Source organism: Pan troglodytes, chromosome 3 (genome assembly GCF_028858775.2).
Source record: "Pan troglodytes isolate AG18354 chromosome 3, NHGRI_mPanTro3-v2.0_pri, whole genome shotgun sequence".
In the NCBI taxonomy this organism is placed as follows: Eukaryota; Metazoa; Chordata; class Mammalia; order Primates; family Hominidae; genus Pan; species Pan troglodytes.
Window position 1 is genome coordinate 32,950,037 of NC_072401.2, and position 25,879 is coordinate 32,975,915.

A 25,879-nucleotide genomic window follows, 5' to 3' on the forward strand; every position below is an offset into this window, starting at 1 on the left:
ATATACAAAATTCAGTAATGTTTCTATACATGTATAAGAAACTAGTGGAAATCAAAATGGCAATCCCTTTTACAATATATATTTAAAAAGTAAAGGCCAAGTACCATGGCTCCTTACTGTAATCCAAGCACTTTAAGAGACCCAAGAGTTTGAGACCAGCCTGGGCAATGAGATTAAATTCCATCTATACAAAAAATAAACACACACACACACACACACACACACAAATTAGCTGTGTGTGGTGGCATGAGCCTATGGTGGCATGAGCCTATGGTGGCAGCTACTTGAAAGGCTGAGATGGAAGGACTACCTGAGCCTGGGAGGTAGAGCTTGCAGTGAGTTGAAATCTCATCATTGCACTCCAGCCTGGGAGCAAAGCCCTGTATCAGAAAAATAGAGGAGATGAAAGACCTCTACAAGAAAAACTATAAAGCACTGATGAAAGAAATTGAAGAGGATGCAAACAAATAGAATGGCACCCCATGCTCATAGATCAGAAGCCTTAATAAATATTGATAAAGTAAGCGTACTTCCCAAAATAATCTACAAATTCAACATAATCCTGGTGAAAATACCAATGGCATTCCTCACAGAAATAGAATTAATCCTAAAATTTGTATTGCACTACAAAGAATCCCCAATCACCAAAGCAATTCTGAGCAAAACAGAGCAAAGCTTAAGGCATCACACTACCAGACTTCAACATATATCAATCACAAAGCTGTAGTAACCAAAACAGTATAGTGCTGGTATAAAAACAGACACATAGTCCAATGGAACAGAGTAGAGAACCAGAGATTAATCTACATATCTACAGCCAATTGATTTTTATAAAGGGTAGCAAGAACACTTTTTAGGGAACCTGTAGTCTTTTAAATAAGTGATGCTGGGAAAACTGGAAATTCATATTCAGAAACATGAAACTAGACCTCCACTTCTCACCCTCTACAAAGTCAACACAAAATGGATGAAAGATCTAATTTTAAAATCTGAAATGATAAAGCTACTAGAAAAAAATGGGGAAATGCTTCAGGACATTCTTCTAAGAGAATTTTTTTTTGAATAAGGAATCAAAAGCAAAAATATACAAATAAGATTATATTAAACTACAGGTCTTCTGCAAAGCCAAGGAAACAACATTGTGAAAAGACACCCTACAACTGGAAAATATGTTTGCAAAGTACTCATCCAACAGTTCATTTATATGACAAGGAACTCAAATATTTCAACAGCAAAATATTACCAAACAATGTGATTTAAAAAATGGGCAAATATCTAATCAGATATTTCTCAAAAGAACACATACAAATGTCCAATAAATATATTTTAAAAAGTTCAACATCCCTAATCATCAGGGAAATGCAAATCAAAACCATAATGAGGTATCATCTTATTCCAATTAGAATGACTATCATCAAAAGGAAAAAAAAAACCAGCAAATGTTGGACAGAATACAGATATAAGAGAACTCATACACTGTTAGTGAGAATGTAAACTAGTAGAACTACTCTGAGGAACAGTACAGAGATTCCCCAAAAAACTACAAATAGAACTACCATATAGTCCAGCAATTCCACCACTGGGCATTTATCCAAAGGAAAGTAGTTTTTTGTTTGTTTGTTTGCTCGTTTTTTAACACCCCCACATTTTCTGGAGTTTTTAAGGGAGAGGACTATGGCAAACAATAATATCTAAGATCATTTTTATTAATGCTCAATAGGTTAAAAAAATGCACAGGCTTCATGTAATCGCTGTATTCTGAACATTAAAATTATGTCATACACTTCAAATAAAATTGGGTTATCAGACAAGATTTAATCATTTTACCATGAAAATCAGAGTTTATTAAGTAGTAACAAATGTTACATTTATTTATTTTGAAATGAATGCTGAAAATACAAACCTGTCACATAAATTGCATTAATTTACAACTATTAAATTTAATTTTTTTTGTTTTGGTGAGAATAACCATGTCCAAATTGCATTAGTAATTAGAAATATACTCCATTGAAATGTAGTTCAACTGACTGAAAAAATACATAAGTGTTTTTCTAATTAATCTTTGTATATCATAATTTGGTAAAATACATCGCTTTTAATATCCTAAATAGCACACTATTTAGGTAATAAAATAAATTAAAAAATTGGATTTGTCCTTCATTGATGTTAAATTATTTTTATATCAATATAGAAACAGAAATCTAAGATGCGTTTGTGTGTGTGTGTGTGTGTGTGCATCACATGTTAATGTACTAATTACCGTTGTCTAATGTGGTGCACTGGGGTCTTCAGGTTCTGATCTGACACCTCAATTTCCACAGAGATTGATTTTCTTAAGCATTGGACTTATTTCCCAGTTTCCAGGAAGGGAATTTTCTTTCCAAACATTCCTGTTCTGTAGGAAACCAACCTTCTCCTGAAAAAAATTATCTTTCTCACTTTTTATTCAGTCATTAAAATGGTACATAGCTTATTACTTCACTACCTTAAATCATGGAATTATTTCATGAACTCTCAGAATCTGCTTCATGTTGTCCAACAGACATTCTGTGATGATAAAAATGTCACATATCTGCAATTTCTAATACAGTAGCTAGGAGCCGGATGTGACTATTTTTAAGGTGGCTAGTGTGACTGGAGAAACTGAAATTTTAAATTTAATTAATTATTTTCTATATTAAATTAAATAGCTATATGTGAATAATGGTTACATTATTGGATAATGAAGGTCTATATTCACTCTTTCAAAATTATTTGACCTCCTCTTATTCAATTTTTCACTTCTGTTTTGTATCAGCTACTGATTCAAAGACTTATGTCCTGCACTTAGAGTCAGAGTTAATAGCACCTCAGAAATCTTAAAGGAGTGTGACGTGGTTTTCTTATCTCTCTGTCATCCATTATTTAACATTGTCATGCAAACAAAATGTATTCAAAACTACAGGTATTTATCTTTTCCCCAAATTAAAGCTATTAGAAAATAAAATTATAATAATAACTTTAAAGTATAAATGCAGAAGTTCCTTTTAGCATATGAAGTGGACTAAAAATATTGAGTTAGGCTTTGTGAGGTTTATAGAAGAAAGATTTATACTTGCTGACCAAAATGTGTGATGGTGGAAGAGAGGGTCCCTATTTCAAAACCAAGGTATTCCCATCCTCATTTCAGTTCCAGAGACCTAGAAGATTAACCCTGCCAATGATTTTTCAATGCCCAGAATTGTAAAAGGCTGAAGAAATTTGGGTATTCAAGCTTGATGGTGACACGTGTATCAAAGGAATGAGGTTTAAACTATGTCTTCAAATGAAATTCAGACCAAAAGTAGGTTCAAATCTCCCAAAGAATCAACTGGCCTATGTGTGCCTCTGCATATGGAGTCCAACAGCAGCAGCATTTTGGAGAAAACTCCAACTGCTAATGTCAATTTTATTGACTACAGCTAGATTAGCAATACCAGGTCTAAAGGGTAAAGTTTTTAATCACCTCCAACCCCCAGCACCAGTACAGAGCAGGTAATGTACTTATTCCCCCGCATTTTTGGGTCTGCAGTAATATGACCAGATCACTGCCTCTTATATTGTACTTTCCCACTCTTTGTTGATTATATCTTTGCTTGTCTAGCTTCCCCACCAAACGTTGTCAGGGGTTCTTAGTAACAGGAGTTCTACGTCAGATTCCCCATGAAATAGACTCAGAGACTGACATTTGCAAGCAGGAGTTTTACTGAAGAGTGCTTTTTGGGAAAAAAAAATACCTAAAGAAATCATGCAAATCAAAACACCTGAGAGTAATGGAAGTAGAGTTGGACAGAAGAAAAAGTTAAAATGCAATAGCAGTTGCAACCAATACTTAAGCTCATCCCAAGGAGAACCTCTGAAGCTGGGATGTCCTTTCTAAGAAATTCCAGATTGAGGCAAGAGGTTGGGATTTTGTAGTTTGTAAAGAACAAGACACTGGATGCAGGCTGCCTTTGAGGAGAAAATTATTTTGGGCAAGAAATCTGTCTTCCACTGAAGAACATGTCTGGGAATAAATTCATTGAGCATTCAGCAGGCAATGTGCCCAATAGGTAGGGGAATGTGTGTCCTTTCCTGAAGGGGGATTCGGGCAGTACACTGCAGCTTGTCCAGAGTGTGTCCCCCTAGAATCCACCATATGGATCAACTTCTTTTCTATAATGTTTATTCCATCTCGGACTAACTCCATTCAGTTTTTTGTGTCTTTTTCTGAGAAAACGTATTTGTCTATTGATGAGTAGACCTAACTACTACCCCTGCCTTTGCAGCTGGTCTCTGGGTCACAAGTGAAACTAATCCTCTTCCTTCTTTGCTAACCATTTTAACTTCTTCTCACACTCAACAAGGACCTCAGCTGAACCGAGTGGCTTATCAGATATGATGACCCAGACCCTCATCCCTGAGTGGTTTGAACCATAGCTCATCAGAACCTTCTCAGACTATAGCTAATACGTTTGTAAATTCACCATCAAAATTAATCAAGCGGGGACAAAGAGATCCCTTAGTAACTACCTTGGTACCAAAGGTTGTATTTCCTACACCACTGTATGACAGCAGCTCTACCTCATCATGATGGTCAGGATCAATTACCCCTCCCATATTGGTCTTGGCAATAATAAGCACAAAATATCAAAGTGGTAGCTGGTGTCCTTTGATGAAAGCTTACCTTCTCTGGGAACCTGAATCTCTAGATCTACAGAATGGAGAGTCGTGGAGACAGGAGGCACAGCTTGCCCAAGTGTGTCCTAGGGGTAATGGTAAGCAGGGCCACTCCAACTTCTACTGCCAGGACCCATGTAATCTACCTTTTTGGGACACATCACTATATAATGATTATTGTTTTAGTTTATACAGAAGTATGGCACTCTATATTCACACAAAATCATCTCCAAATTAGTGTCTCAGTTGTTCCTTTAAATGTCATTCTATCATCCTCTGAGGATGAGGGTTTTTGGGTAGAGCAGTAAATAATATGATCAGTGATTCACATGTGTCTTCTGCTGTACCTCCTTCACTGTAAATGCATTATTTGGTCAAATGCAATAGTATATTGGCTCCTGTGTCAGTCATTCAAACCCTATATAAGTTCTCAGATAATGGTGCTGGCTGAGGGCTGCAGACAGAAGAAAATCTGTAACTGGACTTTTTATTGAGTCCCATCCAGGCTGCTGCCTCTTCGAGGATGTGTGGGGTCAGTGTATAGTAAACATGTAGCCAAATAGCTAGCTGGTTTCCAACAGAGAATGTACTTTATTAGGATTCAATGTAAGTCTGTTCTGCTGACAGTTTATACATTGGGCTGGGGCAGTGCCTAAATCAGCCTATGCTGATACATATGCTGTTAGGTACATGAATACCTCCATCCCTGACAACCTGGCTACCCTCTTCACACAAACCTTGTGCTAGCATTAAGTGGCCAATGACACAATCTAGTAGATGTCAACTTGCTATGTTATTAAATGTTCTCCATTATTTAGTGGCCCCATAGTTAATGTTAATGCATAAGATAATCATTTCCACACCTTGTGCCCTTTTCTATAGGTATTTCACATGACTCTTCCCTGCAATCCTTTTCTACTGACCTTCCAGCCTTTCTCTTTCTAGACCCTGACCAGCCAATGCCTATTAACCATTTATAGTCAATGATTAAATCTTGCCTATAAATCTGTATACAGTCTTACCTCAGGCTACTTCTCTTTCCAGTGAAAAGATAACTGGCTGTATGACTTCATAGTCTGTCTTTGATTGGATATATATTTACCACTATTTTTCAGGGCCACCCCTGAGTATTGTTTTAGTGCACCTAGAGTCCATTTTTTTGCTCTCCTAAATTACCAGATTGACCCATATATGGACCAAGATTAACCTTTTTCTTTTTCTCTCAACAGGTTGTAAAGGACTCTATGGAACCATGCGTTTGAGCTGAGGTGCAACAGTGATGATGACTTTGGGGTCTAGGATCTTTTATCATACAGCTCGCTTGTGCCCTTTGGGCTATTCATGCCTAAGCCTACATGTACAACTTCCATCTTTTTATAAATTACTGTTGGTCGCTTAGTTGTGGACATGTGGTCATTTATCACAAGGACAAGTGCCCCAGTGTGAGGCCAGAAATATATATATATATATTTTAATTTTCTATAACCCTCTGGTATGTACAAAAAACAGAATAGTATTAAGCCTAACATGGGAATTAAATTTTGACACTTGTTACAACATAGATGAACCTTGAAGATATTATGCTAAAATAAGCCAGAGACAAAAAGACAAAGAGTGTATGATTTCATTTTTATGATTGCACCCATAGTAGTCAAAAATCTTAGAGACAGAAAGTAAGATAGTGGTAACTAGGAGATTGGAGGAGGGACAAATTGGGAATTATCATTTAATGGTTATATAATTTTAACTTGAGAGGATGAAATAGTACTGGGTATGGATAGTAATAATGATTCCACAAAAATATAAATGTACTTATTATATTTATTATTATTTATTATATATATTATTATTTATTATAGTGAACTATACACATAGAATATTGAAAATGGTTTTATGTTATATTTACCTCATTAAAAATATATTTTAAGTACAAAAAAGACAAAATATTCCTGTTTTCATATCATTTGGTTACTCAATTAAATAGCTGTATGACACCAGAGGGGAGGTCTGGGCAAATCATTTCCATTACAGGCTTCCTGTGACGTTGCTGGGTCTTTCTCGCTGGTGACCAGGATTTACTTACAGTCCATTGATTTTGAAGATATGGGCTTTATTTATTTTATTATATACATAGAGTTATACCATTCTTACTTAGGCTTAAGGATGCCATTTTTATTTAAGCATCTCCAAGCATCTCTCTGGTCAACTTTCTTAGCTGCCACTCCCACCTATTCACTCACTATGATAATTGGAGACACTGTCTTCTGGTGGTCAAGAACTGCCACCTGATCACGAATATTTTAAGATTCCATTATTTTCATTGTTATTAGAGAGCCCTCTATTCTAAGTTATTTACATAGTTTGGTCATGTAATCCTTGCAACACATCAATGAGGTAAGAACTGGTCTCGCCATTTTATGGTTGAGGACACTGAGTCACAGAGAGTTTATATAGCATTTGTAAAATACAGTAAGATATTATTAGTTAAGAGTACATCCTTGACAAATGCCCTGATAAATACTCATTGGGATCATTATGAACAAAAATAAAGAAATGTAAAATGCATGATATCTCACATGGAAGCTTCATTCCCCTTTAAAAAAAATGTAATCCATTTTGATCTGTTTGCATCATTCCTGATACGTGATATTCAGGATACAATTTTAAGATAAATGCTAAGGCTTATTTCTGTGAAACAAAGAAGGTCAGAAGATATTCAGCTAGGTTTATTTATTTCTTTAAAAAGCTTTGTTTTACTAAGTAAACATTTTACTTTCAAGTGACAACAGAGCTTTAAAATGCTTTAAAGTGGTTATGAAGAGCAAGAAAGCAACTTCTCCAATTGACTCGTAAGACCTTACCCACGTATATAATGTCATTTGTGGTTCACCTCACTGCTTGTTGTTTTGCTTTTATAGTCTAAAATCCCATAAAACAGAGCCTCAGAAAACAAATGACAGATTTACTTAAATATAAATGAGTGAGTAGTTATGATATCAACCAAATATGCTTAACGATATGTCTGGAGAGTCAGGTATCAAACAGGTCAAAGGGACTGTTCTTTCTATATAACAGATACATTTTATATCTATCTAATATAGATAGATATATAATATATAACAATATATGTAAATATACCTTTACCCTTTGAAACAAAACCACAATAATTATTTTTACACACACATACACACACACACACACCCCTCAGTGTATGACAGTTTGTTTCTATAATATTATAGAAACATTATAAATAAGAAAGTGAAGACATCTGTGTATGTGTGAATAATATGGTCAAAGGACAATTAAGATCATACAATTTTATTTTAGGGAGATTATAAGGAAAATTTATTTGAAATGTATTCCAATCTATTTACCTAAATTCAGTCAAATTTTGATTATTTTCAGCTCTCTTAAAATGTATTTTGTATCTTGTTCATTGAATAGTAGTCTTGTTAAAAAGTTGTTAAATATAACAGTGTCCCATATTTAAATACAAATGAATTGTTTAATTCAAATTTTTATATTGTGCATATTTAAAAAAATCTATTTCTAACAAATGCCTACTGAAAGTTACTGAATTGATTTAGAATTTTAAAAATTTAATTTATTAGTATGATGTATGTACAAAATAAAAATTCCTTTTATGGTTACAAAATTCAGCTTGTAGGTATAGATTTTTTATAAACCACCTTTCATTGTATACAGAAAAATATGTAATTGGAGGATCATTTATCTTGAGACTTCTAGGTATGTCCTAGACTGATACAAACATAGAAACAATACATATGAATTATGTTTATTTGACAAATGAAGATTCAGAAGAAAATGTAGGATGTTATAATGTAGACAGTAAATGGCAATTTTATTAACTCCTCAGAAATGCACATTCTCTTGTAATATTTTTTATGATTTACAGGGTAACAGTAATTGAATGATAAAAATCAGTGATTCATAAACCCTAAGAGCTACACAAACAATGTGATATCCTTCATTTATCCTTGTCCTTCAGCAGATAAGGAAACTAGGACCAAGAGAGTCCAATGAATTTCCTACAATTACAAAGTTTCTTAGTGGCAAATTAAAGAAATGAGTGAAGTTCTGACTCAGAAAAACATTTATTGTACTAAATTTTCTTATTATTTAGAAAAAAACTCACACACATTTAAAATATATATTTACCTTATTTCTACTATATACAAGATAAATACTCTCATTCTCCTTGAAAAAATATGCAAAAAGCAATAGTCAAAATCAACAAACTTTAGTGATTTGAAGGAAATAATATTTGAATTGGGATTAAATGAGAATATGACACATATTTAGCAAAAGAGCTATTTTCTTGAGACAAAGATAATAGTACAACAAGCAACAAAACAAAGCAAAACAAAAATACCTCTAGAAGCCCAGTATTTGAAAGCGTGAACCAGCCTAGTGCTCTACAATAGCTTTGTCAGCTTTAATTTTCTCATTTGTAAAATAAAGATAACAAATTATTTCATGGGATTGCTGTAAGCATCAATTATGTATGAAAATATGGAGAGTCTCTGGCATCTAAAGTATGCTCAATATTTAACTTTCTGGTACACAAAAGGATGAAAAAATGTGGGTTGATATGACAGACCATGTCATAATTGCATAACTGTACCACTCCTTTTTCACATTAAAATTGGAAAATGTAAAAGACGTTTTAAAATTTTGTGAAACTTGACTTTTTCATAGTCGTATGCCAATTTTTTTTTATTATTATACTTTAAGTTTTGGGATACAAGTGCAGAACGTGTAGGTTTGTTACATAGGTATACATGTGCCATGGTGGTTTGCTGCACCCATCGACCCATTATCTACATTAAGTATTTCTCCTAATGCTATCCCTCCCCTAGCCCCACATCCCCTGACAGGTCCCAGTGTGTGATATTCCCCTCCCTGTGTCCATGTGTTCTCATTGTTCAACTCCCACTTATGAGTGAGAACATGCAGTGTTTGGTTTTCTGTTCCTGTGTTAGCTTGCTGCAAATGATGGTTTCCAGCTTCATCCATGTCCCTGCAAAGGACATAAACTCATCCTTTTTTGTGGCTGCATAGTATTCCATGGTGTATATATGTGACATTTTCTTTATCCAGTCTATCGTTAGTATTTTTTATTCCATATTATCTGCGTCTCAGAGCACAGTATCTCATTCTCTGTTTTAGTACCAAATATATATTGAGGATCTATAAAGTACAGACAAATGACAAGGACAATACAGTATTATATTTTAAGAATTGTATCAGAAGCATAACCAAATGATGCTATGAAAGTCCAAGGAACACAAATTTATGCCAAAAGAGCAAAAAAGGAGTTAGAAGGCTCCTTGAGAAGGTGATATACTGGCGGAGTCTCGGAAGGGAAATTATGTTCTGGCAGCTGAGAGATCTCTTCCTAAGGAGAGTGCAGCATTGTCCTGGAAATAAAGGAAAAATGAAATACATTGGGGTCAGTGGACAGAAGCTAGCTTGCTATAATGAAATTGAAAGATACATGTTGTAAGAAGTAGGATATGAATCTGAAGAGATGTCCACAAGCTAGATCATGAAGGGCCTGATAAACCAAAAGAACAGATTTTTATATTTCCTGGTCAATTAGGTTTCCCTAGATAATTTAAAACTGGAATGCAATGTCCACTCTGCCTTTTTAAATGATTACTTTTGTATTAGTATGAAGAAAAGTCTGGAGGGATGAAACCAAGGCTGGACTTAGTAAAATGATAATTAAAAGGATGATTAAATGATGTTGATGATGATGATGATAATGATGGTAGGAAAAAATAGTAAATATTTGCATGATCTTTATAATAACCCTAGGACGGCTGAACCATAATTAGTATAAGCATTTTTAATCCTCAAGACTAATTGGTGATAGATTTTCTGATATTTTTCTCATCATTCCTGCTTATAGATGATGAAATGTACAACAGAGCAAGTCTTTGAACTCAGCAGTTCAGATACAGAGTGCAAATTTAACCAATTATAATAGCCTGCAGAATCTGAGAAACCAAGGATACAAGAAATTCAGGCAAAAAGTAATTAATGTGATAGTTAATCAATGAAATTATCCATTTTTATTAACTTATCATAACCATTCTGCATTTTACAGAATCCTGTAGCATAGTGCATGTGCTTTACTTGTTTGCTCTTATTTTCTTTGTGGCCCCATTTCCTGGATCCTCAGTTGCTTGTTCTACTGCAACAGCTGCTGTTGCCTGGCTAATGTCTTGGCTAACTTCTGCTTCTGGGGGCAGACAGTTGCCTGTCCTAGAGGAAAATGTCTCCTATTTGTCAGTCATAATATAGTTCAATCATCACCATGACTTGAGTTTCTGGCTCCTCCTGTCATGTGTGGACTTTAGTCTCTCACCGATTCATTTCTACAAATACATGAATAGGGACATGTGGTCAGCTTCATCAAAAAAGGAGAGAGAAATACTATTATTCTGTGGAAGAGTTTGTAACAAAGCCGGGATGCAGCATGCTTGAAATTATATACTGGTGTCTCCTATACATCCTCCCTGCCAGCCACACAGGTTATTAGATGGTACAGATTCATCACTGCCATTAAACATTCTTTGTCTTACCATCCCCCTAAAAAAAAAACAAAAATAAAGATAAAGAAAGAGGAAACACTAGTGGTAGAGCTGCTCTTACTCCAAAGAAAAGATTCTCCTTGCTGTTTTGGGGAATCTCATTGCCATGTGCTCCTTCTAGAAAGATCTGAGATTACACAATATGAGAGGACAGAGGAAAATGCAATAAGGAAATCTTTCCTTGATATATAGTGTTTGGAGGCTTCCTAAGCATTCTCTTAGAACACTGCTTATGACTATGGTCAGTTTGTTCATCTGCCCTGCCCTGGTATATTCTTGGAGCCTTCTGATACTGTATCATATAATATCCTTTTTCTTCTGCCTGATGTCTTCTTCTGTGCTTTAGTTTCAGAGACAATATAAGTACAGCCAATGCTGGCATATCACTTATGTGCCTTAGTTATTGGAATGACACCCTCACCCTCTTTCCTCTATCCCAAGTTACCTAAGCACTATCTAATTCAATACCTAGGGAAGTGTTATTTCATTCTTACATTGAGGGTGCTCAAAAGAAATATAATCTGAACCACAAATATAAGCTTTATTTTAAATTATATTTAAAATATAATTTTAAATTTTGTAGTATTTACATTAAAAATGGAAACAGGTGAAGATTTTACTAATTCATTTTAACATAATATTTCTAAAATATTATTTTAACACATAATCACTATAAAAGTATTAACAATTTTTTTACATTATTTTGTTGAATTTTCAAACCCAGTGGGTATCGTCCACTTACTACACACCTTAATTCAGACTAGCCAAATTTCAAGTGCTCAATAGACACATGTGGCTAGTGGCTATCAGAGGGGACAGCACGCGTTTATCCCTGTCAGTTCCCAGCTCTAGGAACATGGAAATGGGACTCCAAACTGTGCCAGATAGTAGTGGGTTCAGGGTTGTATCTCCCACTCACCCTATCTCAACTTAATGTGGAAATTTAAATAAATCTCATGCAAAAATCCTCCAGGCAAAAGTTGTCTTAAATACTCAGCTTTCATCTATGAGTTATTACATTCACTTGAGTTTATTTTTTAATTTTTATTTTAGTTTATAACATTTCTGTGAAGAATAACATGCATACAGAAAGGAGAGAAAATGCTAAGTACATAGTTCAAAGAATTGTTACAAAACGAAAAAACATATACCAGTATATCCAATACCTGCGTCAAGAAATAAATCAATATTGGCATAAGCAGAACTTGCTCTATGTCACTTCCCAGACCACAGCATTCCTCAAAAATAATGACTATCCTAGTTCTTAATACCACGTGTTTGATTTGTCTGCTTATCCGCTTTATGTACGTGGAGTCAATAGTTAATACTCATTTGTTTCTGCTTTTGTCATTCACCATCATGTTGGTCTTACTTATTTTTGACTTCTATGAATAGGTTTGTAAATTGCCAGGACATGGATGCAGTTTGAAAAAGGGAAAAGCAGTGTCTGACAGTCCGAGTGTTGGCATAGTTCTGTCAGTTCGGTGTTGCTAAGAGCTGGCTACTCCCTCACAGCTGGGCTAGAGCACTGTCTTGTTGAACATAAAGAGTTTCACAAAACACTATCAGACAAAGTCTCTCTATGATCATAATAAATCAAGATGAAACCATGTCCATTCATTAATAATTTCTGAACTTAGAAAGCAAAACAAATGAACGCTGACTACACCACAAAGATGACCATACATCCTTCTGCTCTTCTGGCTAACATGAGTGACTGCTGCTCATCAAGTACAGCTTTAGACTTTATTCCTCTCACCTTTTACATAAAGTCTTTAAGATGCTCAATCGTAGAATTATCTTCATATTCTGACAGCACACAATGTAGAGCAAAGCTCTGCTTCCTTGAACGTTTCCCCAATCACTTACAAAGGCCAAATCCTATCAATCCTTTCCATCACCCTAGTATTGAGATACCTCAGTATTCAATGATGTGTTCACTTCTTTGTTGCAATGAGTAAAAACAAAATAAAAAACTACAACTTTAACTACAGATCAAAGGAGGACACTGACAATTTTAAAATGATTTTACAATGTCTAATGTATATACAGACATTATAAAGTTTTGGTCACTGTTTTTATTTCACTATATTGTAATAAGTGAATAAGTTTACCATGCTTTGGATGTGGTAAACTTCTACTTTATTATAAAGCTGTTTATGTGTATATTATGAATATATCTCATTCTTTCTAATAAAATTTAAGCCTCCAGAAGATTTTAAAAAAGTGTCATTTTATACCATTTATACACTTGACTTTTTCCATTCATTCGTCAAATACTGATTAAATGCATTTATGCTTAGGTTTTTCATCAGATCAGTATTTGATAAATAAGCAAAAGAAATCATGAGAAAATGAATGCTTAGATTATTAGCGAGAGACTGAGCTCCACCATTTGTCTGCTTTTGCTTAGTTCTTCCAGATACACAGGAATGGTGACCAGGAATGATTATGTTTTTTGTGTGTGCAAAAATCATAAGTGTCATATTCAAACTCTTAAATTTTGACATAATTAAAATATTTTTCTAACCGATTTTTCCAAAGGCAACTTGTTTGGATGGTCTATTTCAAAGAATATCTCACCAATTTATTTACTTTTAAGAAGCCATGGACCCTAAATTCCTCTCCCTCTTGAACAGCAAGATGTGCCAGGTGACTGTCATCTACTATACAATTACAGCTCCTGTATGATTTGCTAGTCAGTAGTGCGAGGAGATCTGTACCAAAACTTGGCACAAATGGATTGTATGATGGGAGTCCTGGGGAACATTTATGATGCTTGTGCTATTGCAACTACTGTTCTGGGTTTTCTTTTTCCTGTTTCAAACACTGGCCGTGACAGTGCCAGAGACAGCCCATGATTTAAGAGTGAAGAATAGTGCTGCTGGTATAGCTGTGGTGTCTGTGATGAATGGAGGCAAAGCAAGCAAGAAGGAAGGAAGATGTGAATTAGGAGGGGAAGGATAGAAAGTGACAGATTTAAAGCTATCCCCCCCAAAAAACATCAGCCACTTTACCCTGTACACAATTTTAATTTTGAGAGGTTTTATGAAATGTCAGGCTAAATTTTGTTTGAATTACTGTTTAAGTATAAAACACTCTCTACTTAACAATTACACTAGCCTGGGAAGAAATTATTTTCATACTCTTTTCTTGCATTTCTTAAAATGTTGATTTTTGGTAAAAAAGCATGCAATGTATTATTTTTAAGAAAATATGACGTGAAATATAAAACAACATTGTAAATTTTTTGACTTAGTTAAATAGTAATTTGATACCATATTTTGCTATCATTTAGAAAAACTTTACAAAATGTTGATAAGCCTACTATGAAATGGCTTGTGGTATGTAAACAATTAAGCATTTACATGGCATTTTCTGTGTCATCTCCATAGTGGTGGCTGCTATAAGAAACAAACAAAAAGAACATGATATACATTTACCCCATTAGAACTTTAAAATATTGTCTCTGATCTAAAATCTGGATACACAAAACAGTTGGTAAAGAAAGGAAAGTCAGCATATAATATAAACAAATAGGGAACATCTTTATGGCAGTTAGGTATGACCAGAAAGGGGAAGTGCAATGTTAAGCAGCTTCATCATGAATGTTTTAATAACAAGTATGGCTCATCCCATAGTCCAAGAGGTTAATTATAAGGATTGCATTTTTTTCTCAAAGCTGTTTTTACCTAGAATTCAGTCATCTCCGGCCATGTATGCAGGATTGATGGAATAAATCTCTGAGGATGTAATTTGCATGAGATATGAGAAATTCCCTAGCAAGGAGCTCTCCAGAAAAAAAGAAGATTAGAAGGAAGCTATGCCTGCCTTAAAAACAATACCTCAGGCAGGATGAGGGAGGAAAGATAATTTTAAATAAGGCTGACCTCTAGCCTAGACATCATGATTTGTACTTCTTCATAGGGGGATGTGTCTGCAAAAAGTAAATTCTGACATTACAAAAATCTCTGTGATACGTGGGAAGTGCAAAACAGCGCTGTCTAGCATCAGGTATAACAAACAGGGTGAACCACCCCAGAGAGTACAGGTGGCTCCCTGTTGCTTCATTAGAGAACTTAGAAAGTGTCTTAACTAAATCCACACCAGGGTAACATCTGCAATGTTGACAATTCAGAGGAAGCAGCTTAGCACAGTGGGACATCATTAGCATCAGTGGGAGATGGTACCAAAGCTGCAGCTGTGAGTTTATCACTGTAGCCCCATGGGAGTGGCAGCAAACAGTAGCATTGAGGTGGTGGACCTGCATAATACTTTTACACAATACCTGCACGATACTTGCAGACATTGGATGACAGCAGTAGATAACAAAGCAAGAGATCAGAGCTTAAGTAGTTAATGAATGAAAAGGTGAATTTTGCAGTTGAAAATACTTTTTAAATAAATATCCTCTGTGTGTGTGTGTGTGTGTGTGTGTATGTGTGTGTGTGTGTAAAGTTTTCAGAAGTAATTAGGGGGAATGTTGGAAGATAAGGGCATGGATGTATCACATTGGCAGAAGATGCCAAATCAAGAAAAGTACTGTTTTCATAGACATAAAGATCCCTTCTTCACCCTCCCAGAATCAAGACCTAGGGATCAACTACACAGAAAGACTATGTACAGGCAGAAGACAGAGCCTTTCCGTGTATGGGCCAGGAGATCATTGTGCTTTCTGCTTTGAGGAAGAGGATGAGCTAAACAGGAAAATCCTTTGGGCCATACGTGCACCGTGTTATTATGGATTCTAATCAGAATGCCTTTTTAGAACCGTCCATTTAATTAAATTTTGTGAGAAAAGACTAGCCTGGGGTTTATAGGTTCCTGGTTCAAGGTGTAACATGTCCAATACGATACCACATGACAAAATTCTAAAAATTTTCTTTAGTTAAACTGTTTCCCACACCCTGTTTTGTGAACCAGACAGTAAGTTTGGTGATAACAGGTTTGTATTTGCAGTAAAAGAGTGTTTAGTGCTTAAGAATAAACTTTAGAACTAAGTCTTAGCTTTCGAGCTTATAAACTATCTTTAGGCAAAGCAGCTCACCTATAAGGACCTCGGTTTCCACATTATAAAAATATGTTGTATAACAATAATCATAACAATAATATCATATGCTTCATGTTGTTGCTGGGGATTTAAATATGTAATATTTGTAAAGCTCATGAAAGAATATTTCACATATATTATCTCTTTGCTATTAATAAATACGAACTCCATTTAAGTGCACTTGGAGCTATTTGATACATATTTCCTGCTTATTTAATTTAATGATGAAGAAATTCTTAATGTGGCTTTATAACTTAATATCATATATGATTAAATTTACCCACAAGCTATATTTATATTGTAGTTTACTTAAGGAAAATATCTTTAAAACACATTGGCTTAAAAACTAAAATATTTATCCGTAACCATTAAGTGAAATACTAATGATGATTCTCTACTCCAAAATAATAAAATCTCAAAAATTTATATATTATTTAATATACCAACATAAAATATATCAGAAATAAAAAATTATTAAGCCTCTATATGTTTTAAAATTGAAAGCTACATGGTTTTAAAAATAAGATCTCCACTATTCCAGGATTTCAGTCTTAAAAAGCATCTTGTTGACTACAGTGCTCTACAAAAGATTACTCAGATATTCATTCAGGATCTGCCTGAAAGCTAAGACAATTAATTCAGATTTGATCATTTTTCCTGCATGTTCATATATATTAAAGGGATTCACAACAATTGGAAATGATTGTAGTAAGGCAAAGTTCTCTTTTAAGATACTTGAGTAAAATAACGGCTCTACAAAATTAATGTTGTCAATGTAGACAGGCAGGTAAGATGATATCTTATTTAATTCCTGATATATAAGCATTATTTCAATCAATAATTACTTATTATGACTACTGTGGGAAAACCACTTTGGAAGGTGAAGCAAGAACATATAAAGATGATTTAAAAGTTTTAAAATCTACAATAGCCAAAATAAAGTTTTGGGTTACAATGTGCCCACACATGCCCTTAGAATTCATATGTTGAAGCCCTGAACCACAGTGCTTCAGAATGCAACAGTGTTTGGAGATAGAGCCATTAAAGAGCTGTTAAGTTAAAATGAGGTTCATAGGACTGGTGTACTTATAAGAGGAAGGAATGTGGACACACAGACTCCAAAGACATACATGCACAGAGGAAAGACTATGTGCATACTCACCAAGAAGGTGGCCATCTGAAAGGCTAAGAAGACTCACAAAGAAAAACAAACCCAATGGTACCTTGATCTTGGACTTCTAGCCTCCAGAATGGTGAGAAATTAAATGGCTATTATTTAAGCCAACTAGTCTTAAGCCAATGTGGTATCTTGTTTAGCAGCCCTAACAAGCTAATGCAAAATTACACTATTTTCTAAAATTATTTGGGACTCAGAATCAATAAACTTTCTTACCTCTGATTTCTCATCAGAAACTATGGTTTATTTGTAGAACATCTCACAATATGTTGCATTTTTCAAAGTTATAATTGTTTAACCTATCTATTTTTTTTTTTTTTCCAGACAGAGTCTTTCTCTGTCGCCCAAGCTGGAGTGCAGTGATGTGATCTCAGCTCACTGTAAACTTCACCTACTGGGTTCAAGCAATTCTCCTGCCTCAGCCTCCCAAGTAGCTGGGATTACAGGCACCTGCCACAACGCCTAGCTAATTTTTGTATTTTTAGTAGATATGGGGTTTCATGATATTGGCCAAGCTGGTCTTGAACTCCTGATCTCAAGTGATCTGCCTGCCTCAGCCTCCCAAAGTGCTGGGATTACAGACATGAGCCACTGCACCCCACCTAACCCATCTATTTTTAAAGCTGATTATGGACAACTCAAAAACAAAATTTCTTATATAAATGTTTGTCCTCTCCAAATCTCATGTTGAAATTCGATCCTGAATGTTGGAGGTGGGCCTAATGGAAGATGTTGGGATCATGCAGGTGACCCTTCATGAATGGCTTCATGCCTTTATCATGGTAATGAGTGAATTCTCACCCTTAGTTCCTGTAAGGATTGATTGTTAAAAACAACCTGGCACCTCTTTCTCTTTCTCTCATTTCCTTTCTCTCACCATATGATGATGGCTCCCCTTTCCCTTCTGCTATGATTTGGAAGCTCCCTGAAGCCCTTACCAGAAACAAATGCTGGCATCATGCCTCTTGTACAGCCTGCAGAACCAGGAGCCTAATAAACCTCTTTTTAAATAAATTACCCAGCCCCAAGTATTCCTTTGTAGCCGTCCAAAACAGACTAATACAATTACACATTTATGTACTTATATGTAGCTTAATTTTATGTCTTACAGTAGGAGATAAATAACTGCCTCTTCAATGAATGTTTTATTTGGTTACTAGAGAGGAAACTGTGAAAGAGGAATTACATTATGGCCTCTTAATAGATTCATCTGTCCATTATCAGTAAGATAATAATTTTTAAAAGGAAGACACTGAAGAAAGACTGAGTCTGGGTAAATGTATTGAGTTAAGTTTGAATTTGTGGTATAGTGAGTATGAGTTCTTGGTATGCATGCCTGTAAAAAATTACTTAATCCAAGAAGTGTGAGATGAAAAGCCAAAAGAATAGAAAAACATGTAAAAATAAGGGTCACCAATGTATACATGAATAGTAAAAACACGTAAGTAAATGGCATTGCATAGGAAAAAAGAGGCATAAGAACAGGACCTTAAGAATCATGCATATTAAAATATTGAATACAAGAAAAAGTATGAGTGAAGAAGTTGAAAAGGAGCATAGAGAAAAGAGCTGGCCAGAAAAATGGAATTGTGCAGAGGAAAAAATCACTTAATAAAAAGATAATTAAATATGTCAAATACTGAAGAGCTAGTAAAGGAAATGAGGACTGAATAATTATGAAGTAAAATAATAATCAGAAACTTAATAGTAAGGCAGATATGAAAGCCTACAAACAAAATAAGAAAGAGCATATGTGTTAGATGCTACCAGTGCTCTCTGATATACAGTTCTTTTCTTCCAGGCACATAAACGTCCACCCTCCCCAGCCCCTTATAGATTGGTGAGATCAGGTGACTTAATTTAACTAATGAAATGTAAAGAAAATAAATTGCTACACTTTGACTAAAACATTTAATTACCACTGAAAGCCACTCTGTGTCTTCTCCTATGATATCCCTGGGTGAGCTACATAATCCAAAGATGAACTATGGAGAAATTGAAACAGCTAACCTAGTCTGATCTTTCTGGTATTTCCAACGTATGACTAGTAAAATGTAAGATAGGAGTTTGAGAAGTAAATAAAATTAAGGCAATAACGGAAAAGGATAAGTGAGTATGTGTTTGAAAAGAGAAAGAGAGAGAATGAATGAAAGAAAAAATATCCAGATAAAATTGGATAAATTCTCAGCTCCTTGGGAAATTGTATAGGTAAATCTCATCACTGAATTTACTAAAGGCTTGTGGTTATAGGGAAAGTGACAAAGGTTAGTCAAGAGGTGAAAGCACTCAGAGCATGAATGAGGGCATCATTAGAATTGTATCTACTGTATTCAGGATCGGTAACAAGATGAATTAACTCTGACACGGATGATAGAGGGGCAATTACTGAAGTGTTGAGGATCTCTAAACATATTTAGTAATTCTTGCTTTTAAGCCTGAACAAAGTTTAAGAGTAACCCAGGAGGAGGACTGGTTAATTTCATCTGAAGAATACCAGGAAAGGATGAAGACAGGAGACAACATCCTTGTAAGTGTTTTAGATGATAAACAGGAGTTTAACTGGGAGATCAATTAAGTGAGGGCATTTCAAAAAGAGGACACTAACTTGAATGTGATACATCAGCCAGCATTTCAGAAATATAAGCAATATAGAATGATAACACAAATAAAACTATCAAAAATTAGGGAGGTTACAAACCCCTGCTCTTTATATTCCTTGCTTAGTGCTTGGAATTCATGCTAGAGGAAAAAAAATTCTAAGTCCATTAAAGAGTATAGGTGCATAATACTTACTCTATTTTAGGAAGATTATATCACCAAATGACTAATAAAATTTAAATTCCAGTAAAAGTGTCAAAGTCTGCATATGTTACAGAATTCTATATGATTCATTTTGTTTATTTTTTCTGTGGAGTTGTAAGAATAATTTATGAAGCACTGTTTTATCCTCAAAAGATGTGTGCTAACATCACAGCTTTAAAACTACCAACTATTTTTCCGAACCTGCCAGGGGCTTATTTAACTTTTATCTTATGAGCTCTTTGGTCCATTTTTCAAAGTAGACATGAGAAGAACAATTGTTCTCAAATTCTTGTATGAAGGAAAACAGGGATGTCAACAATTTTTAAAGGAAGATATTATTTAATTAAGTTATCAGACAAAAAGAGTCAAATACTGTGAAAAGCAATGCATAGAATAACCATTTCAATATGTATCAAGCTTTAAGGTGCTTTGATGTTTTCTACTAATTAAAGGGACTTAGTCCAGCTACATATTCAAAAATATTTCAATATGGCCATACTTAACCTTTTGATGCTTTGTCTTAGTGCTTATCTTTAAATTTGTAATGTTTATGATCCTTCTTTGTAACTGCTCCAAATGTATCATACCAATTTATTTTGTATGCCTCAACTTTGGCATGGACACAATATCCCAAACAGTTCTGAGGGGTGATTAATGAAATCACTTCTAATAATCCATCAAGTGAAAACATACTGCCATTTTCTTAAGAAGATATCCAAAATAAGCTTTATTGCCATGATAAAAGAAATTTTCTGTTTAGTCAACTCTGATTATAGTTGCTTCTTTATTTTTTTAATTTCACACTATCTTGGCATTAACTTAATCATCAATCATCTCCCACCTTTATTCCTATTGTGTTTTCTCTATCGTTTCATTATGTCAATTGCCTCACTGTTGTGATTATTCCATCTCCTCCAAGAAGATCCTTAAGGAGAAGAATTAGTTTTTAATCTCAGTAACTATATTTAATATGATTGCAATATATTTTATTTGACAAAATTTTCAAGAAGGACGATAAAAGACAAATTAATTTTCTAAGGTGCTAGGCTGCCTAAATTGAAATAATAGTTAACAAAAATTCATCGCCATCAACTATATCTGCAAATATTACTTGAAAAAGTCCTAAAATTTTCTTTTTCAGAATGGCGTATGATTTTCAGGAATGATCTTGGATCGTAGGGTGTATTAAATAAATATTAGATAGTATTAGATAAAAGATATAACTTCTAAAACAATGCATATATAGCAAGGTTTTTAAACACTATATGGTTTTACACACATTTGATTTGTTAGTAGATAGGACTATCATTAGTCTCACCATGTTTCAAAGGAAGAGTTATAATACTAAAATCTTAAGTTATTTGTTGTAAGGATACTTGACTACTAAATGGCACGGCAGTATTAACCCAGGTTTCATAGCTCCAGATTTACATTGTTTCTTCTAAATCATTACATACATTCAGGAGGCAAAGAGACATACAATTTAAAATATCTGAATTAAAGCAGTGAAAGAGAATAAATGTAGAATTGATTTATTAGGACTACTGACAAAAATCACAGAATTAAATTCTCTAAGGAGAATAAAATCACAGAACTACACTCTCTAAGGAGAATTTAAATAAGAGTGAGATGTTAAATTTACCAATAAACAAACAAGGTTGTAATACAGAATAAAATTCTGCATATAGTACTATGAAGAACTGAGGAAATTTAAGTAATTCCTACCAACTAAATTTATGCAAACCACAAGAAATAATAACTGGCTTACTGTGTACTCATAAAAGAATATAATTCGTTGACTTGAAATCATGGTTTAGGGAGAAATAGGAAACACAAGCATAGTTTGCTGTTATCAAATACACACCTAACCCTTTTCAAGGTCTGAATTTTCTTTATAATAAAATACAATACAGAGGTTGAGCCAGAAGGGTCAGAAATAACAGTAAAGATAAACACCATTTATTTTCCTGTGAAGAAAATTTGTAGCTAGACTAGTGATGCAGTACTCACATTATGCTGACATACAGGCTCTTGAGACTTATGTGGAAAGCTAGGTACAGGAAAACGATAATGTGCAATTGTGCATAGTTTTGAAGGATGGTGGTAGCATCAGTGTTACATTGTCCTTGCTAACTAAATCAGTCTTGTTTATTGGAATCTACTTTAGGAACAAATTTTTTGCAGAACACTGAAGTTGAATCTAATGGATGAAGATTGCATGTTGCCTTTGGGAGGCTATTCTACAGGGGCATCATTTGAGGTCCCATATTTGTATCGAATTAGTGTCAAGCTTATTTCTAAAAGTTTGTGCTGTTCTGAAAAAAAAATTGTGTTAACGAAAGCCAGAGAGTTTCCTCACAATTCAGCTCTATTTTTTTTTCAGTTTTTATTATAAGGTAACAAAATAAAATAGAAGCCTAAAATAAAACAAAATAAAATAAAATAGAAGTCTGAGCATAATAACTGAGAACTGAGATTCAGAAGACTGGAATTAAATCTAAATTCTGCCAATTACTACTTAAATGCCAATATGCAAGTTACTCATGCTACTTCAGTTTTTTAAAAGAATAAAATATATAAAATAAACACCTCTTATTTTGGCTGATCATTAAGTAATAGTTAACCAACACCACAAAGACATGCCTTTAAATTCTTGATGCTGATTAAACATTTGTGGAAAATTCTGCTATTTGTTTCTCCAAAAATTATACTTCTCTTCCTCATTATGATCAGAACCCTTGATGCAGCATAAGATAGAATGGACCCAATGATCAGCTTCATAGTTTCCCTTTTCAACCATGGATAATCCCTTCAATACATTATAAGCAGAAGTTAAGTTTCATTCTCCTCATTACAGGTCATATTGTTTTTCTATGCTATGTCATTTCATTCAGGCTAGAAAATAGATTTGGTGAGTGATGATAGAGTAGCCATCTTAAGACCATAAGGATAGAATTTATTTTTAAGATGTTACAAACGCCCAAGTGAAAATTCAAAAGAGCTTGGTTCCTTCATATCTTCATATTTCTGTCCCACCAGTACTAAAATGCTTATTTCCAAACATCTATTACAGAACATGAGAAAAATAAACAACTATTTGGTAAGGCACTCCATCAAGTATTCTATAAAATGTGTATAAACATAATCCTTACCCATGTTAGGTTTGACAGATTTATTAATGCATTTTCTTAGCATCATTTCTGCTATGTAAGATCTCATTATATATAATGTCATAACTATCATAATCTAATTGGATGAATATGGTTCAAGTATACATATATTGAGAAAACACACTGTACTCCTTAAATATGTATCATTCTTATGTGTTAAGTTAAAACAATTAAAAGATCTTGAAATAATTTATATATCAACATTATCAGAAACAATAATAGCTAATTGGTACAGAAAATAGATACTACTATATATATTGAGTTTGTCCTAATTCCAATGCACCGTGCTTAGAATGAATGACCACACAATTTTCATTGCCCAAGAGTTCCAATCCTAGTCAAAAAGACAGGGAATACAGATATGAAAAGTTAGTGCTATAACTTTCTCTATTCCATCTTTGCCAAGTTCTCACTCATTCAATGAAAAAAAAAACTTGAGTTTTTACATTTTTCAACTATATTCGTATCAAAATATGACCCTAGAATAAAACAAAATACTGATGAATACTGATGAAGAAAATAGAATAGGCCTGTGTTAGTGTTTTGAGCAGAAAGAAGCAACTATTGTACAGCTTTAAGATGAAGGAAAGATTTGCATCAGATGCAGAGACAGTCTGGAAATAAGCTAGTACTCTTCTGAACCTTCTGCTTATGATTAAAACAGGAAAAAGTATATTTTATGACATTTTAAAAATGTAAAGTCAGAACCTGTAAGTGCATAATAAAATATTTATTATCCCAAAGCTGTGAATTATATTTTGTTTTTTCTTTAGAACTATTTTGAATTTTTATGCACTAACAGTCAGTCGTGGTGAAAAAGTGTTGTACAACTTTGTGTGTTTTAAATTAATTTGGTAAGAGTTGATTTCTAATAATTTTGAGTTTTCTAATTCATAAATATGGCATATTTCTCTATTTATTTGTGTTATCATTGAATTTTTTTCAGTATGGTAATTTTTAGCTACCAATATTTTATAAATATTAGATTTATTTCAAATATTTCATTTTTTATTGATGCTATAAGAAGAACTGTCATTTTATTGCTGTTTATTGATAGAGTAAAAATCAAATTGATTTTTGTCATATTAACCCTGAATCTCAAGACCTGGATGAACTGAGTTACTAGTTTTGAAACTTTACACATAATTAGAAAGAAATGTAATGTAGATAGTTGTCACCCGTAAAAAGTTTTTTTTTTTTCCTTTCCACTCTGTATATTTCTTTCTTACTTTCTCTTGCCTCATTGCACTAAATAGGATGTCCAGTAATATAATGAATACAGCTGTTGAAAGTATACGTTCTTTGTTATTGATTTTAGGAGGAAATATTCAGTTTCATCATTAAAATTATGTTAGATGTAGGATTTTGTAGATATACTTTATCAGGTAATAAATGTTCCTTCAACTAATTTTCCTTATGAATAGATGTTGAATTTTGTCAAATGCTTTTCTGTATCCATTTAAATATCTCATGTTTTTTTTTTCTTGACCACTCAATAGGATTAGTTACACTAATTGATCTTCAATAATGAAACATCCTTGAATTATCAGGATAAAAATCAATTGGTTGTGATATATTTTTTCTCTGATCTATTGTTAAATTTGATTTGCTAGTATTTTGTTGAGAACTTTTGTAGCTATGTTCTTGATAAAAATTGTTCTGATTTTTTTTTGTTTTTGTAACATTTTTGTCCATATTTAGCCTCACAATAATGCTGACCTTCTTAGTTTGTTAAACAGTGTCCCTATTCTATGTTCGGAAAGACATTCTGAAGAAGTGGTTTCATTTCTTCTTTAAATCTTTGGGAAAATTCACCAGTTGAATCCACGGATTCTGGAAATCCCCTTGTTGGATATTTTAAGAATGATTTCAATATTTGTAATAAATACATTACTATTAGATTTATCTAATTGTACTGAAATTGGTTTTACAACCCTGTGTTTCTCAAGGAACTTATCCGTTGTACCTAATTTGTAAAATTATGGATACTAAATTTCTCATACTTCTCCCTTTTTATCCTCTTGAAGACTATAGATTTGATTGTGATAAAAATTTTAATTAAAAATAATAATAATTTCAAGTGACCCAGAGTAGGTTTATTAATGAAATAGAGGAGCTGGGAAAATATACAACACTCAGATTTGTAATAACAGCCATTGGAGATATATAGCAGAACTACAATGAGTTTGGAGCCTAGATACAAAAATATGTAAACTATTGTAATTCCTCCTTAGAGGCAGCAATTCAATGGGAGATCTAGAAAAACACTGATTGCCATTTGCTAGTTGCTATAAACAGCCTTTTTTAGTTAGGCTGAAACCATCTCCCCTGCTAGACAATTTGCCAGGTTCAATTTGTTTTCTGTGTATCCAAGAAAGACCTT